Source organism: Hibiscus syriacus, unplaced genomic scaffold, assembly GCF_006381635.1.
Source record: "Hibiscus syriacus cultivar Baekdansim isolate YM2019G1 unplaced genomic scaffold, ASM638163v2 tig00000765_pilon, whole genome shotgun sequence".
Taxonomy (NCBI): Eukaryota; Viridiplantae; Streptophyta; class Magnoliopsida; order Malvales; family Malvaceae; genus Hibiscus; species Hibiscus syriacus.
This window is the reverse complement of record NW_024061821.1, coordinates 834,205-852,781: the sequence shown is the minus strand read 5'-3', so window position 1 is coordinate 852,781 and position 18,577 is coordinate 834,205. Positions and strand designations below refer to the sequence as shown.

Here is an 18,577-nt window from a genome sequence, read left to right as displayed (position 1 = left end):
TTGCTCATCATCATAAGGCTGAAGTTGAGAAGTAGATTGCTGAAATGTTGTCCTCTTCTATTATTCAAGTGAGTAAAAGTCCTTTTGCTTCTCCATGTTTACTTATTAGAAAGAAAGATGGAAGTTGGAGATTTTGTGTGGATTATAGGACACTTAATTCTATTACAATAAAAATAAGTTTCCTATTCCTATAGTGGAGGATTTGTTAGATGAATTGAATGGGGCTGCTTTCTTTTCAAAAATTGACTTGAGGTCTGGATATTGGCAAATTAGAATTAAAGATGAAGATATTCCTAAAACTGCTTTTAGGACTCACCAAGGTCACTATGAATTTAAAGTAATGCCTTTTGGCCTTATTAATGCTCCAACTACTTTTCAAACTTTGATGAATGATTTGTTTGGAGCCTATCTAAGGAAGTTTGTCCTTGTATTTTTTGATGATATCTTGGTCTACAGTCCTAGTTTGACAGAGCATAAACAGCACTTAAGAACTGTGTTGGAGATTTTGTGGAAAAACAAGTTATATGCCAAAAGAAGTAAGTGTTTCTTTGGACAGCAGCAAGTGGAATATTTGGGGCACTTGATTTCAGCCTATGGTGTAGCAACTGATCCTGCTAAGATTAAAGCCATGAAACAGTGGCCTTTACCTAAAAATCTGAAAGCTTTGAGAGGATTTTTGGGTTTAACAGGGTACTACAGAAAATTCATAAGAGGATATGGGGAGTTGAGTAAGCCCTTAACAAATATGTTGAAAAAGAATGGGTTTCATTGGTCTCACGAAGCTATATCAACTTTTGAAAAATTAAAGGAAGTTATATGTAGTGCTCCAGTTTTGGCTTTGCCTAATTTTGAGCAGAATTTTTTTTTTGGAAACTGATGCTAGTTCCAAAGGTATTGGGGTTGTTCTTTCTCAAGCTGGGAGACCTATATCTTATTTGAGTAAAGCTTTAGGCCCTAAACATGCATATCTTTCTATTTATGAGAAGGAATATTTGGCTATTTTGATGGTAGTTTCTCATTGGAGACATTATTTGGAGAGTGGTACTTTTGTCATTAAAACAGATCATGAGCCTTTGAAACATTTACTAGACCAGAAGCTGACTACAACTATACAAAGAAAGGACTTACAAAGTTATTGGGGCTGGACTATACTATTCAGTACAGGAAAGGTAAGTCTAATAAAGTTACAGATGCACTCTCTAGGCAACAGACAGATTCTGGAGAATTTCTACAGTTGGGGGTTACACTTATAACTCCTACTTGGGTACATGAAATTGAAAAAAGTTATGAAGCTGATGTCCTAGCTCAAGAAAAAATTCCTATTCTGGTTCTTCAACCAGACAGTATGGAAGATTGGAAGTTAACTAAAGGAGTTTTATATTTTAGACACTGAATTTATGTTGGCAGTACAGGAGACCTTAGACAGAAGATAGTTGTGGCTTTACATGATTCCCCACAAGGATAATACTCAGGTATTCAAGCTACCTACCAGAGAATTAAATCTTATTTTTTCTGGCCAAGAATGAAGATTATGACTCAAGAACATATTAAGCAGTGTGATATTTGTAAATGACTAAAAAAATATTCCTTAGCCTAGGTTATTATAGTACAAGTGTATCCAGGTGGTGATGAAATTTACTAAATATGCTCATTTTTTTGCCTTATCTCATCCCATACAGTGTAGAGGTTGCTAAAGTGTATCTCGATCAGGTTTATAACTGCATGGCCCTCCTAAGGTTGCTATTTCTGACAGAGATAGGTCTTTCACCCAGTTTATTTTGGCAATAATTACTTAAGCAACTGGGACAACTACTTATTTTAGTACTGCCTATCATCCAGAAACAGATGGTCAGACAGAAAGACTCAACCAGTGTTTGGAGCAGTATCTAAGGAGTATGTGTTTTCTAAAGCCAAGTTCTTGGCCAAAGTGGCTACCACAAACTGGTTGTGGTATAACACTAATTATCATACAGCTTACAAATGACCCCATTTGAAGCATTATGGGTATAAACCTCCTAATCTAAACTGGTCAGGAGAGTCAAGGGTAGATGCAGTACAGGACATGATGCAACACAGGGATCAATTGAATCTATTCCTACAATATAAACTACTCAAGGCAAGCAATCGAATGAAGCAAATGGTGGATAAAAATTGCACTGACAGAGAATTTCAGGTAGGAGATGAGGTTTACTTGAAACTTCAACCGTATCAACAGACATCTTTGGCGTTGAGGAAGAATCTGAAACTTGCTGCTCGATTTTTTGGTCCTTACAAGATACAAAGAATCGTCAAGTTGCATATAAACTTGAACTACCACCAGAGTCAAAGTTACTCCGGTGTTCATGTCAGTTTACTTAAGAAAAAGTAGGGACACAGGAGTTTACCTTGATAAACCCTCCGGAGGTTACATCGGACGACCAACTAAAAGTTTACCCAGCCATGGTTTTGAATCGACGAGTGGTACAACGGCAAAATCAGGCAGTCCAACAGTTTCTTACCCAGTGGACGAACATGGCTTCCACTGATGCCACTTGGGAGGATGCCATAGTATTGAAGAATCAATTTCCCGATTTTGATCCTTTGGGAAAAGGATCGTCTGATAGAGGGGGTATTGTTACGATAGAAGGTAGGTTAGGGTTTGAAGGCATGGATTTAGGGAAAATATCAAAGAGAGGAATTGGGGATGAAGCAACAGAATTAGGGGAGGATCGTGTGAATTTAGGGATTAGAAAGGGGTTAGGGATTGATAAGTCATCTGAGGAATTGGGAATTGAAGGAAGACGGGTGGATGGATTAAAATAGTGGGCTTAGCCAGACTTAACTAATTTAAGTTACATATGGGCTTAGACGTGGGGCTTGAGTCTGCTAAAATTCAGGACAGAGGGTAGGAGGGTAATTCAGTACCTAGACAGTTATTTTGTTAGCCAGCTAGTATGTGTTTATATATAATTGTACTAAAACCCTTAAGGGTGCGTTTGGTTCACGAAATGTAAGATTACCAGTGGGAATAAAAGATTACCAGAGAATAAGATTACTGGGAATATTACATTACTGTGTTGGTTGGTTTAGCAGGATGTAAGATTACTGTGTTGGTTGAAGGAATAAAATTATTGGAATGTATATTTTACCAAATTGTCATTGTTTTATTTTTTAACAAGTAAATTCTAAATATTTAAATAAAAATTATTTATATAAAAATTTTATCTGTTGATAATATATTACTTGAGTATTTAAATATATCATGTATTATTTTAATTAATATTAAATTTTACATAATTTATGTAAATAATTAAAATATATTAATGTTTACATTGTGGAAACTAGCTTCAGTTCATATGACGTATTCACTAGGAGGTTTCTTGTATTTTTTCAATCGACAAGGTTTACATTCTTCTATATACAATAATTTATTATAGATATTCATAATAATAAAAAGTGTAAATTATTTTTGTTATCTAAGATATAATATTTATTATATCTTCTATATACAATAATTTATTTATTTATCTTTTATATTTATACTTAATTTTGCATACTTTATCATTATTATTTATCTCATGAACTTATATTACAAAAACATAATTCAAATAAGTAAGAAATAATAGTCTTGTGATATAAGGCACATGTTTGATTGATTATACTATGCATCTGCTGTCCTAATACCTGCATTACTCTATAACATTTCCCTTTATCTTAGATGGCATTACTCTATAACATTTCCCTTTATCTTAGATGGCATTGGAATAATATATGTATTCATTGCATTTGTAACTTAATAATAGACATACTGCTCATAGGCTCATTGATTATACTATGCATCTGCTGTCCTAATACCTGCATTCTCTATAACATTTCCCTTTATCTAGATGGCATTACTCTATAACATTTCCTTTATCTTAGATGGCATTGGAATATATATGTATCATTGCATTGTAACTTAATAATAGACATACTGCTCATAGGCTCATAGCATTATCATTTTCAATAGCGAATACATACAATAACCAATAGTATATTCATATCCATGTCTTTTTCTTCTTCAAGAATTCAACTACCTTTGTAATATCATTAATTCAATGCTCAAAATTTTGGAAGTCTAGCAGTAACTAAGGGGTCTTGAGACTTTAAACCCAAAATTTTTATGAAGTATCTTTGTGTATATACTATCTGTTGCTTGAGTATCCGTACACCATCGAGTCTCTTGAAGACTAGCTTCTGCAGTGGTGTCCTCATATTTGAACTCCCCTCTCAATATGCCCTTGGCAAGTTCATTTTCAACATTCTGTTGAATCACTCTTCTCACAGGTCTAGCACCGTAGTTAGGATCGTAACCAAGACTACCAAGAAGCTGAACAGCAGCATCCGTGACCCGAAGTGGATTTTCCTATCTGATATCCTCTTTGCACACGCTCCAGCTGTAAAACAAGCACAGAAAATGGAGTCACGAACTATAAGAGAAACAATGTAAGCTTGGCAACATGATTAGTGCTTAAAAATCCCATGTTATTCGAACTACGGTGTTACTCGAACTTCAATATCTGTAGACTGCAGTTCTTTAGTAATGTACTGATGTCCTTGTCACATCTATAATGTCCGTGATATGGTTGAAACTTCGGAACACTCTTAATCTTTTGACAATCAATGCTCATACCATTAACGTCTAGGGTGCTCGAGCCAATTTTTAAAAAATAACAACAATTCATTAATAAATTAATATTGTTAACTCATTGCATTCTCTATCATTAAACGGAGCTATATGTTTAGCCACTTGATTCTATGGCAGTTGCGATCTTGTTAACCCCATTCAATATTGCCAAGAAATGCTTTCATGTTTCACTCGAGCAGGCAGCTTTAAGTCTAGCTAATTCAGGAAAGAAGAAAATAAATAAATAAATGACATTAGCTATAGCCTATTACTATCTCCAGCCTATTCAGAATTTTAAACAACAAATCCATAAACATTGATGAAAAGATAGCCTCAAACGTTGCCTAAAAAAACCTGATTAGAAATGCAGTTTCAGATTGGACTTGAAATTCAAATGTCAGTGGAATCATCCTTCATGATACAAGCTTGATAAAAAGATAATAAAATACAATCAGATTGACTGAGGACTGAAAAAAAGAAATAATAAATAAATCAGTGACCATAAGCCTGAAGCACAATGGTTCAGTAATTAAGCAAATGTCCATGCATGCTTAATTTATGTGTGAAAGCACTATTCAAAAAAATTATGTGAAAGCATCTGTGATGTTCAATTCTACTTGAGAATATGAATTTAGTAACTCACACGTTTTCCATCCATGATAGATATCGAATAAGCAGCCAGCTTCGATAGTCCTCAGACTTGGGATGCACGAGGAATGTGTGCCTTCCCATGCCACAATTCTTCACACTAAGAAAGCAAAGAAAGTTGTAAATTAGTTCTGAAGATCTCCTTCAGTCAAAACTCCACATTCCCCAATAGATTAAAAAAAGATATCGGGTGCTTCCCCACTGCAACAATCATGCCTAACCAGCAAAAGTAATTTAAAATCGAAAGAACTAAAACATATAGCTCAATGAGAACTCGTGCAGTCACAACATCCGGTAAAAATACTGGCACAGGCTTCTCAGCTTAGCGATGTTATGCAAAACTTATTAATAATGGATAAAAACCATTATGGTAATACCCAAATGCTGAAAGTTAATAAGCAAGAAACTACATTTTTATAAATAAATAAAAGTCCTGTCAGACATTCATATGATACACTGCTTTGGACAAGTAGTGAGCCAAGAAGCTAAATTGATGTAAGGATGGCATTTCAAGTCAGTGCAAAGTCTTAGCATATAACTGTTACCAACTAACAAATGAAAAAAAAACAGCCAACAAATTTAATTACACAGACATCATCATTTGTTGTGCATTTGGAAAAAAATCACAAATTCTCTCCATTACTCTGTGCTCCTGGGATCAATCAATCACATCCAACAAATATTGACAATGTTTCTCAGCCATTGTGTATAACTTGCACAAAACCCTGCATTTCATTCTCTTTATAACACTAATAAACTTTTAAATGTTCAGTGTCTTAACTGATGAGCTTCTCTATCAGCTAGTAAGTTTTGGCGAAACCCGTTTAATGTTTTAGTTCCTTTAACTACATTGTATGATTCAAAAAGCACCAGAAATCTGAACTCGAACCAAAAGCTTGAGTTCAACAAATGAGATCAAAAAAGCTTTCTGTTCTTTACCCTTTTTCCCAGGAATAAAACACCAAAATTTACTCAAGGGGTCTTGGAATTATTACCAGTCAGAGGTAAGCTCACGGGAACTTCTTACAACGGAACTTCTTACAACGGAACTGACACGATAGTAAAGAAATATTGGCGAACTTAGAAACGTTCACAAGGAGAGTGAAGGACTGAAATCATAAAATTTTTGGAATAATCAAGGTTAAGAAGCAATCAGTAGAACCATTGAAGCAGCCAAACAGTCCAATACAACAACCAAAACTTAACAGAGGAAGCATAAAGAAACAAGCACATTATTAAAATTGAAAATGTCAGATTAGGCATAACCGAACCACTGTTCCTGGTAGGAATTTGGCCCAGAGTTTCATCCATTGAAATTAAAAGTTTAACAAGACTCTGCAGATTTGAAACTTTAAGCGACTCGGACCGAGAAATTATGCTAGCGGAAGAAGAAGATATCGCATTTAGCAAGGTAAAATAAAAGAAAGGGAGTGGAGAAATCTTACCAGGAAATCTCACTGGGAACGATGGATTTTTCGCAGCACGGGGAGAAGAAGATTACCAGCACAGAGGCAAGCTCACGAGAAAGAGGGTATTTTAGCCCTTAGCACGGGAAAGGAAAAATACCTAAGATATATGTGGAATAACATTCCCAAGAATAAAACACCAAAATTTACTGTTGGTATTAAAATATTACCTTCACTTGGGAATTTTACTTGATCCAAACATGGATATCCTTCATCAGGAAAAAATTATGCCTATTGGGAATCTTAAATTCCTTGATCCAAACGGGCTCTAAGGGGTATCTTATGAATGAAATTGAAAGTTTCTATATCTATTTCTCTCTAATTTTCTAAAATCCCTAAAAAATTATTCTATTCGATCCTAAAACATAACAAATTGTTCAACAAATAATAAAGAACAATTCAACACTGATACATAGGGGCAAAAAATTGTCAGAACGCTAGAATTTTACGGTTCACAAGGAAAAGTATATAGTCCTTATATCACTAAGAATATGAGCATATAAGCACACATACCATAAAAATTAAATTTGAAAAGGCAAAAACAAAAGCTTTGCATCAATACAAGCAGAAGTCCAGTTCAATTGCAAATATCATAATTATAAACAAGAACTATAACGAGAATGATAAAAAGCAGTTAATTTGCAAGAAAATGCTGTTATTACATAGAACTAGTAAGTCAAATGCACACTTTAGATTTTCTTCATCCAAATTGATTAGTCAAAATTCTTTCAAATACATACATCAATGATTGTGCAAAATAATTATCCCAGTTTAATCACTAACTGACAATCCACAATAACTATAACAAAAATATAAAATTAAACATACAAAGCTAAACAATTTATGCATAAAATGCAAAAACAAACGTAACACACATTAGAATCTCACCAACACGGCCGGTAAGAGCCCAATCGCCAATTCAGCAGTCGAATACGCCACATTAAGTGAAATCATAATCAGCAACCTCTTCATTTGCCGATTACCTGTTCTCATAACCCGAAAAACCCACAAAACCGATCATTTATCAGCCAGTTCCGGTCCTTTGGCTTCGAAAACTCCTTCCTTGACATGGTCAAAAGAGTAAAACCCTGGGGTATATCGATGCTCGAGACATTCCTCGATAGAAAAGGCTTCGTTGAATCGTTGGAAAAGTTGGGGGTTTGGAGATCTCTAATCGGCTGTTTAAACGAATGTTGCCGCGAAAACGCGTAACGCCGATCTGTCGCGCTGTTGAATCCGAAATCGGCGTTCCATGGATGACGAGAATCGGGCTCTTGAGAGTAGTGTTTGAATAATTTCTTTTCTCCATTTCTTTTTCAAAATAATAATAACACGAATTTGTTTCTAAATGGGAAATTAAGATTCTTGAAAGACTGCAAAAATTAGGCAATGAGTTAATGCGATTATTCGTACAAATATGGAGGGAAAGTCTGTTTTTTTTTTTTTTTTTTTTTTGCGAAAAGAAGACTTCGGAGAGGGCTGGTGGAAGTAAACGGAGGGATTTGGTTACAGTACATTGATGTCTAGAGTAGCTACCGTGAGTTTTTGTAGGCCGCTTATATCAATAGAGTATTCATGGTAGATTAATCATATCGATTAATTTAAACAGTCGTTGTTTAACAGTTATAATAGTTATGAAAATTTATTAACTACAATCTAATTATTAAAAAAATAATTCGATTACAAGTTCACATATAACATATTATAAAATTCTTTTTCACATTTTATATATAAAATATTTTGATAAATATAATTAATAAATATATTCCAATGTTTTATTACTTAACAAAATACCTATAAGAAAGAAAGTTTGCAGACCCTAATTTTCCTAATTTTCTCTTTAGCTTTATAAACGACGAAAATATTAGTCTTAGTATTGGTCGTCTATCATCGGTATTTATTGTCTTCTTCTTTATTTTGTTATGTTTTTAGTCGTTTAATCATTGTTTTCATTTATCATTTTTTCATTGAGTTTATTTGATATCGTCACGATTGATCAAGATGACGCTCATTTGTTATTATGTTGATATTTCCTGTTTTAGACATTCGAATTGGAACAAGATTATGTTTTATATCTACATAGTAATACATTGATACATATCAGTATACTAATTGATATATTCTAAACTATCACTCCTTAAAAAGAAAGCTATTTTCATCTTTTAATGAAGGTATGCATCGATGCACTCTACAGTGTATCGATACATTCCTTAACGTGTTCATCGATGCACTACCTGTGCATCGGTACACAAACCACTTTCGATGTTTTAATCTTAAGGGGATGCATCGATGCACTAATTACATTCGATGTTCATTTATTTGAGAGTGCATCGATACACACATTGAAGATGCATCGATGCACACAACCCATAAATTCCATTTTAAGCACAGAATTCACTCTTTTTTTCATCTCAACTCTTCATCTTTCACCTCCTTTAATATTCCTAACTTTCATACACACACTTAAACTCATTTCTACTCAATAATCACTTCTTTAAAATCAACATCCTATCTTTTATGTGGCATTCAAGAATCACACTCAATTTCCAACATGTTCTAATTCCAATTCTAACACCTTATACTTCTTAATTCCACTAATGACAAGTTAGATTTGGTTTTGAAATCTATTTAATATATTTCTGTCAAAATTTCACTTATTCCTTTCTTTTCTTTAATTATATCTAACTCTCTTATCCTTTAATTTTAAGGTAATTTAAGCTTTCCTTAAGCTTAAGTATAATCTAAAGAACAAAACCCAACTTAAATTTCAACTAATAATCAACTAATAAGAAATCTTACCTTTGCCTTAGACCTTCACGTATGAAGAAACGAGGAGGAGGAGAAAACTCTGGAAGCTTAGATTTGCTTCTCACCTTTCCACGTGGGTTAATATATAACCATAACATAATTTAATTATTTCCTTACAAATGACCATCTTATCCCTCTATTCCTCATTCCTTGCAATTCAATCCTACACGGAAATTATAATTAAATCCCTAAACTTTTTTACATGTTTCGAAATTGAGCACCAAGTTTCCAAAATTTATATTTTAGTCATTGACTCGGTTGTTGGGATGTTACAAATCTCCCCTCATTTTAAGAAAATTCGTCCTCAAATTTTTAGTGCCCACATTGATAAGAACATATCCTCTAATGTTCTCATATTCTTTTCATTTCACTTATATTTATCTCTGATCACCAATCTTTATCGTATTTCAAAACTCTAATAGTTACCATTACCTACAAAAACCTTATTCTTTACAAAATCCTTATTCAGATCACAATACACATATCTCCTTTTTATCATCTTAAACTTTTCTATCATTCCTTAACTTCCTTCACTCTTCAAATCTTCTTACCATTTAGATCATATATTTTCTTACTATTTCAATACTCTTTTATATTCATCCCTGATTATCAATCTTTATCGCATCTTCACAACTCTTATAATCCATATGAACTACCCAAAATCTTGTTATTATACCAAATCCTTATTTTATGCCATACTTGATTAATTTACCCTACATTATCTTCTAATCCTTTAACTCAATTACACTTATTATTACATAACTTCGTTAATCAAGACTAGTTCTTTCAATGTGGATTGTAAACATTCATCGAACCAATTGTATACATTCCTTTCAATTAGAATTAATCCCTCAATAATTCACTTAACTTAACAAATTCACATCTTTCCTCATACTCTATGCAATTTCCTTTGCTTAACTCAACCTTCCAACTTCCTTTGTCTTGTAAACTAATCACCGATGTACACATTCTTAAACTCTTTCAAAATAATATCCAAGTTATTTGATCCATTTTAAAGACATTTTCTTCTTTAATTAACATAATTTCTAACATAACTCTTAATCCATTATTCCACCTTCATATTTTTCTTCATATCCTTCTTCAACTTCTTATTTAATTTTCCCAGTACCAGACTCTATTGTTTTAATGGGTCTGACTTTTGTCAGATTTGATCATTTGACATGAAATACAACTAATTCAAACCGAGTCTGTAGTTGAAAATCATAATCTCTATCTCTCTTCAATATTGTTGATTTATGTGAGATACAAATTCTCTTAATCCTTTTGAGATCTCTCTAGATCTTTAACACAATTTACCACTTCTTGAAAAGAACAATTTCAACACCAATAATATTCTTTTAGTCTAGGAACAAGCCCTTCATACCTCACTTACATACATCATTTTCCTTAAACATACAAATCCTTATTTTCTTCACTACGTCACATTTACATAATCGAGATACACAACTATATCCATATCCGTTTCATATTTGGTTAATTTATCAGGATAATATCTTCAAATCTTTTAACTCCAATACATTTTCCATCGCATAATCTTGTTAGGCGACATTAACTTTTTCCATCTAGAATGCAAACCCTTATCGTATCCATACTCTTGCTTAAATATAGTACTATCATTTTGTCTCAAATTCATAAACTCTGTCTCCATATAACTTATACACTTGTCACTGATGCATTTATTCTTGAACTCTTATACAAATACTCACCACATCCTTTGATCTTTTTAACATTCTTATGGTGATACTTGTTCACCATATTCTATCTTATCCATGTACTAACAAAACTAATCCATATCGCCTTTCTGATTCAAAACAATGAAGATCTTCTATCACTATTCTAATATGATTTCAATTTTCTGAAATCAACTTTTGATCTTGCGAGACACTTCCTGAGGTGTCCGCTCTTCATCCTGCCTGGCCAGGGCAGGTGAATAACTATCACATTCAGGAATATCGCCTTTCACTATACTTCAAAATTATCATAATCATACTTCTATTATAACTTATCAATCTAATTTTATTAGCAAGACAACACATTCCTTACACTATCATATAAGAAATTTTCACTCTATGTTGGCATGTACATATTTTTAAAACTTTTTTACCTTCGGTTTAAGCCTAGAATCGGCTAAACCTTAGCTCTTATACCATTAAATGTAACACCCCAACTCGGATCCGAGTCCAAGGTGTCACATAAACTTTCAAAACCTTTACTTGTGCAAAATAATAAAAATTTTCCATTAAAAGAAAACTTCATATAATTTCAAAATAAAGGTTTACAAACTTATCAGAGCAGATCCAATTCAAATCTAATAGTACGTGCCAACTATATTAAAAGGAACCAAAGTACATATTAATTATTATTTTTCTGATCTGAATTTAGCAAGGAAGATGCCTGACCTGTCTTGCTCCTTTTAGCTTATATTCTCGCTTTCCAACCTACGTGTGAAACATTCACACGCTAAGTCGAAGACTTAGTGAGGCATAAAACATGTATAATCTGAACTTCCTATATTCCATAATGCATGAACATTTCACAATTCATATAAATATATATATCGCAACATCATATATCAATTTAGACAACCAATTTATACATGTACACATATCATCATATCATATAGAATAATATATTGTTTCATGTGCATATAATCATTTATTTTACCTCACTTAACTTATTACAATCTCCTGTTATCCTTTGAATCATCCCTTTTTTTATAATTCTTAATCATAAAATCTCTTTACCATAGTCATATGTCTTATCTAGTATTTCCATAAGCCTCTATTTACCATTTTACCTATAGACTCTTGTTACATATTCTATTCCATATTCTTGTGTACTAATTCTTTATATTCTATTAGTTCATTTTCCACATAATTTTCCACATAAACACATTATCATACTTATCACAACTTAACTCCTATAATATTCTCATATAACTTCATTTCCTAGATCTTTGTACTATGTTTTATATTATTTAAGAATTAAACCAGCTTTAGATCATCATTTCATTAAAACATATGGGATTTCCTATACAACTTATTTCTATACATATTTCCTATTTGATGTATTATTTTATTTATCTCAATTAATTTATCTATATTCTCATTTCCTAGTATAATTTTATTATACTAGTTCACCTACAAAGTACATTCTCACCATACGATCATAATTATTCTATTCATATAATCCTATAATCTATCATTTTATTTCATATACCTATACTTATAGAATTCATAATGTTTCTCATGTAATTACTTAAAACATATAATAAAAGTTCATTATAGTCTCTTATATTCCAACATATCAAACAAACATCATTTTTAACATAGATAATAACATATGCAATAAATGCAATCAATACACTCATATTCAAATACACAATTACATAACAATCATATCAAATTTATAATTTTTATTAACTTCTTATTAGCCCATGTACATATTTGAGAATCTGAGGTACGCGAGTACATTGAGGTTGTGCACTAATGCTGTTACCACAGCTCGAATAAATTCCCACTAGGGGCACTGAAAATTTGTCTCGAAGGACCACTATGTCCCAAAGGACCACTGATAATCCCTCGACTCTTGGCATGCCAATTATACCTACAGCTCTCAATTCACATAACATGGGCATTATCTTTTAGGATAATTCATTTCACTTATTTCACATAACATTTTCACATGCACTTGTAATCACTTAACTTATTTTCACATAACTCATGTCACATATTCATATCACTTAAGCACATAGTTCATTTCCATTTAATTCATATTCCTCATATAATCGCATAAATCAATTCACATAATCTCTGATGTTCCTATCATATAATTTATATAATCACATGTATTATTTATATTAATTCACATGATTTATTACACTAACATGTATTCACACATATCATATAACATAAGCAATAACTAAATGCACACATATTAGGTCAAATCCATGCTCATATTAATGCATTCATGCATTCTACTATAGGAAATAGACTGGTCACAAGTCTTATTCCCATTAAAATATCCTATAATAACTAGTATGCACTCACCTTAGCCTTGTTTGCTTTGACTCGATCCTAATCCTTCGATTTTTCTGGAACAAGATTATGTTCTATTTCTACATAGTAATATATATTGTTACATATCAGTATACTAATTGATATATTCTAAACTATCACTCCTTAAAAAGAAAGCTATTTTCATCTTTTAATGAAGGTATGCATTGATACACTCTACAGTGTATCGATGCATTCCTTAATGTGTGAATCGGTACACAAATCACTTTCGATATTTTAATCTTAAGAGGGTGCATCGATGCACTAATTACATTCGATGTTCATTTATTTAAGAGTGCATCGATACACATTGAAGATGCATCGATGCACACAACCTAGAAATTCCATTTTAAGCATGAAATTCACTCTCTTTTCATCTCAACTCTTCATCTTTCACCTCCTTTAATATTCCTAACTTTCATACACACACTTAAACTCATTAATACTCAATAATCACTTCTTTAAACTCAAGATCCTATCCTTTATATGGAATTCAAGAATCACACTCAATTTCCAATATGTTCTATGTAACATCCTCAATACCGGGTTAGTGATCAAATTATAAAGTTTCAAAATTTGGTAACTAAAGAAGAACAATGGATTAGTTTAATGATTTATTTGGAAATAAATCCTAAAAGTTGTTAGTAATTATTAGATGAATTAGAGGGCAAAATGGTCATTTAAATTGGAAAGGATAAGATAATGATTTATATGAGATAAGCTTGAGAGATTTCTCCAGAAACTCTCTTTTCTTCTTCTTCTTCCTTTCCTCCCGTGTCTCTATAGCAAAGGTAAGTTTTTTGATTAGTTGAGTTTACATGAATAGATGAGGAATGATATAAGCCATATGAAATGATCTATGTGAATATATGCACTTGTGATACATGTGATATGATATGAAATATATAGTTACACATACATGTGGTATGTGATAGAAGAGAAAGAACAAGTGATATGAAAGGTATAAATGATAATGCCCATGTTATATGATAGGAGAACTAGTGGTATAGTTGGCATGCCAAGAGTCGAGGGTATATTAGTCCTTCGGGACGTATCCAGTGGTCCTTCGGGACGTATCCAGTGGTCCTTCGGGATGTATCCAGTGGTCTTTCAGGACATATTCATTGGTCCTTCGGGACGTATCCAGTGGTCTTCCGGGACGTATCCAGTGGTCCTTCAAGACATAATAGTCCTTCGGGACGAATACTGAACAAATGTTCGGTGCCCCATGAGGGAATTTATATGAGCTGTGGTGACAGCATTAGTGCACAACCTCAATGTACTCACATACCTTAAGTTCTCACAGGTGTATATGGGCTAATAAAAAGACAATAACAAATTCAATACATATGATGCATATACTTTTGGTGATATGAAATATGTTCCATGAATTATATGATATTATGTATGTTTAGTTGTGAAATGATAAATACAAGATCATATGATAAATAGAGATTTCGATAATGATGGTATATGTATATGTATGTATTTTTATATATGAAATGTACTATGATTTCTATTATATGTTTTATTTAAATGTAACACCCCCAACCCGTACCTGATCCGGGTACGAATCTGAGGTGTCACATTGACTTTTCAAAACCGGTACTTGTAGAAACTAGTGAATAATTTTAAAACTTTTATTAAAATTACTGACTAGAATACATAAAAGATATTCATATGATTTTAGAAAAACTAATTAGAGTATATCAAATTCAAATCTTTATTTACATGCCAACTACCATTCGTATTATAAAATACATATTATACAATGATTTTCTGATCTGATCTCTGGAAAGGAGGAACTGATCTATCTTGCTTAACTTTTCTCATTCTTCCTCTTCTTGGTACCTACGTGTGAAACAATGCCTCACTAAGTCAACGACTTAGCGTGTGATTGTTTCACACGTAGGTACCAAGAAGAGGGAGAATGAGAAAAGTTAAGCAAGACAGGTCAGTTCCTCCTTTCCAGAGATTAGATCAGAAAATCATTGTATAATATTGTTGAAAACATTTTGATATTTCGATATAACAAATTAAGTTAAATGAATTTTAAGATTTTCCAAAATGATTTTCTAAGTATATTCGATATAATTATTCGAATATCAAAACATTACTCCAAATATTTCAAAAATCATTTTTAATCCTTACTTAAGTGTAAAATTAAGTTTTAATCTTAAAACAATTTCAAAATAATCTTTCAAAGTATTTCAAACCATTTCAAAGCCAAAAATTCCAGATCGCTCAGAGGGAACCGATTCCCCCCCCCAAGGGGGTACCGATCCCCCCTGAATGGTTTGGCTCCGAGATTTCCAGAATGCTCGGAGGGAACCGATTCCCCCTCTGTTTAACGGTCGAAATATTTGAATTTTACACTTAGGGAACCGATCCCTATGAGGGGGAACCGATTCCCCCCACGCTCCAAGTATTTTTATTAAATGTTTTCACACTTAAACGGCTATATTATCTTCATTAATTATCCCCAACGTTCAGAAGTGATTCAAGGTGTATTTAAACAAGTTCTGAAGCCCTTGATCTATAAGAAATTATAGAGAAACAAGAGAGAAAGCATCAAACACCAAGTTTGTGCAAATCAAGCCAATTTTTCTTTCAATATTCATTTTGCTTTCAAGAACACCATTTGTGCTCATTTGTAATTATCTTTGAGTGTTCTTTTCTTGTTCTAGAATTGTGCAAACATCTTACCTTGTGAGGTTTTCCTTGTAAGTTTGCAAATTTGTAATCTTCTCTTTGGGAAAGAGTGTTCTCAAGAATTGGGGTATATTCTTGAGGGTGTTGTAAGGTTATCTCTTTGGCCTCAAAAGAAAGAACAAATTAGTGAATTTGTTGGAAAATCCTTAGTGTGGATAGCTAAGGTAGTGGACGTAGACTTTGATTGAGAAAGTCGAACCACTCTAAATCGCTGTGCAATTACTTTCAATTTTCTGCAAAAGCTTCTACCAAATTTTTAATTGCCAATTCACCCCCTCTTGGCTAAATCCGTCAATCGATTAACTCAACAATTGGCATCAGATCCTAACTCATTTGAAGGTTTAATCGCCTCTTGAGTCGATTCGGAAAGAGTTATATCGATTATCAAAGTCATCAATGGCCTCCGCTTCAAACTTCGACTCCGATCTCGATTCGATGCCCGTCAACAAGCCTCCTTTCTTCAATGGAGCTAACTATGCTTATTGGAAGAATAGAATGATGTACTTCATTCAAGAAAGTGACATGGGAGCATGAAATGCTATAGAAGAAGAATACATCAAACCTCTCACTCATCCAAGGTTGTGGAGTGAAGGAGAGACAAGAATGTTCCAGCTCAACTCCAAAGCCATCCATATCATTTTTTGTGCTATTGGACCAGATGAATACGGAAGAGTTTCATCGTGTACAACTGCCAAAGAAATATGGGACAAACTTCAAGTCACTCATGAAGGTATAGATGAGGTAAAGAAATCTAAAATTAGTATTCTAACGCATAGCTATAAAAATTTCAGGATGAAACAAAATGAAGATATCAAAGCTATGACGGATAGATTTTCAACGATTATCAATGGTCTCAAATCATATGGAGAGATCATTTCAAATGAAAAGCTTGTGAGGAAGTTAGTTTACTCCCTCCCAAAATCGTGGCAATCAAAGAAGACGGCAATCATCGAGTCTAAGGACTTAACGTCCTTAACTCTTGAAGAGCTAATTGGGTCACTCCTCACTCATGAAATGATGCTCGAAGATGAGGTGGACCTCGACAAAATTGACGATACACCAAAGGAGAATGAGAAGAAGAAAAACATTGAAGTTGCTCTCAAATCCACAAAAGATGAGAGTGATTCGAATAACGATGACGATGACGAGGAAATGGCATTGTTTGCCAAACGGTTCAGAAAAATGATGAGACCTTATCGAGGAAGAAAATTCAAACGAAATGAAGGCCTCAAAAATGAACCAAAAGAGAATGACCCAATCATTTGCTACGAATGCAAAAAGCCAGGGCATGTTAAATATGATTGTCCACAATTGAAGAAAAAGGGTCAATCAAAGAATAAGCACAAGGCTCATGTGGCTACATGGAGCGATGAAGAAAGTTCCGATGAAGAGGAACAAGAAGTAGCTAACTTGTGCTTGATGGTATTTGGGGAAGATTCTAAGGTAACCTCTAACTCATCTGATTTTGATGATTTATCCTATGATGAGTTATTAGAGGAATATAATGGGTTGGCTTCGGATTATGAGAAATTATTTTTAAAATATAAAAACGATGTTTCAAAATTGAAAAATGAAAACAAACTCATATCCAAAACCAACAACGATCTTGAAAGTAAAATCAAAGATCTGCAAATCAAACTAGAAGAGTTTGAAAAGAAAAATTTAGATTTGCAAAATTTACTTTCAAAGATCAATGATGATCATCAAAAGAAAATTGATGATCTTAAAACTTCTTTTGATAAAGTTGGAACAAAATATCTTGAAAAAGGTGGAAATTCAAAATCCAACTTTGTTAGAAAAAGTTTTAGAAACTACAATCATAGAGTCCCTAAAGAACCTCTAATGGAAAAATCGTTAGAAGTATGTGGGTTCCTAAAGAACTCATTACTACTAAAGATAAAAATATCCTACACAAATGGATACCTAAGGGGACTAGGATTTTGGAAACTAATGAATATGGACCCAAAAGAATTTGGGTACCAAAAATCAAAAATTAATCTATGTTTGTAGAGAAAGGAGCATTGCTACAAGGCACGGGAAACAAATTCAAATTCATGGTACCTTGATAGTGGATGCTCAAGACACATGACCGGAGACAAAAGTCGGTTCATTGAGCTTAACGCCAAAAATGGAAGAGAAGTGACTTTTGGAGACAATTCAAAAGGTCACATTGAAGGTATTGGTACAATAGATAATACCTCTTCCTTACAAATTAAGAATGT

General features: G+C 33.0%; 1 pseudogene; it reads right to left on the bottom strand.

Annotated features, from left to right (window-relative positions):
- LOC120216604 overlaps positions 1-18,577 on the bottom strand; it is a 37,346-nt pseudogene that overhangs the window by 5,692 nt on the left and 13,077 nt on the right.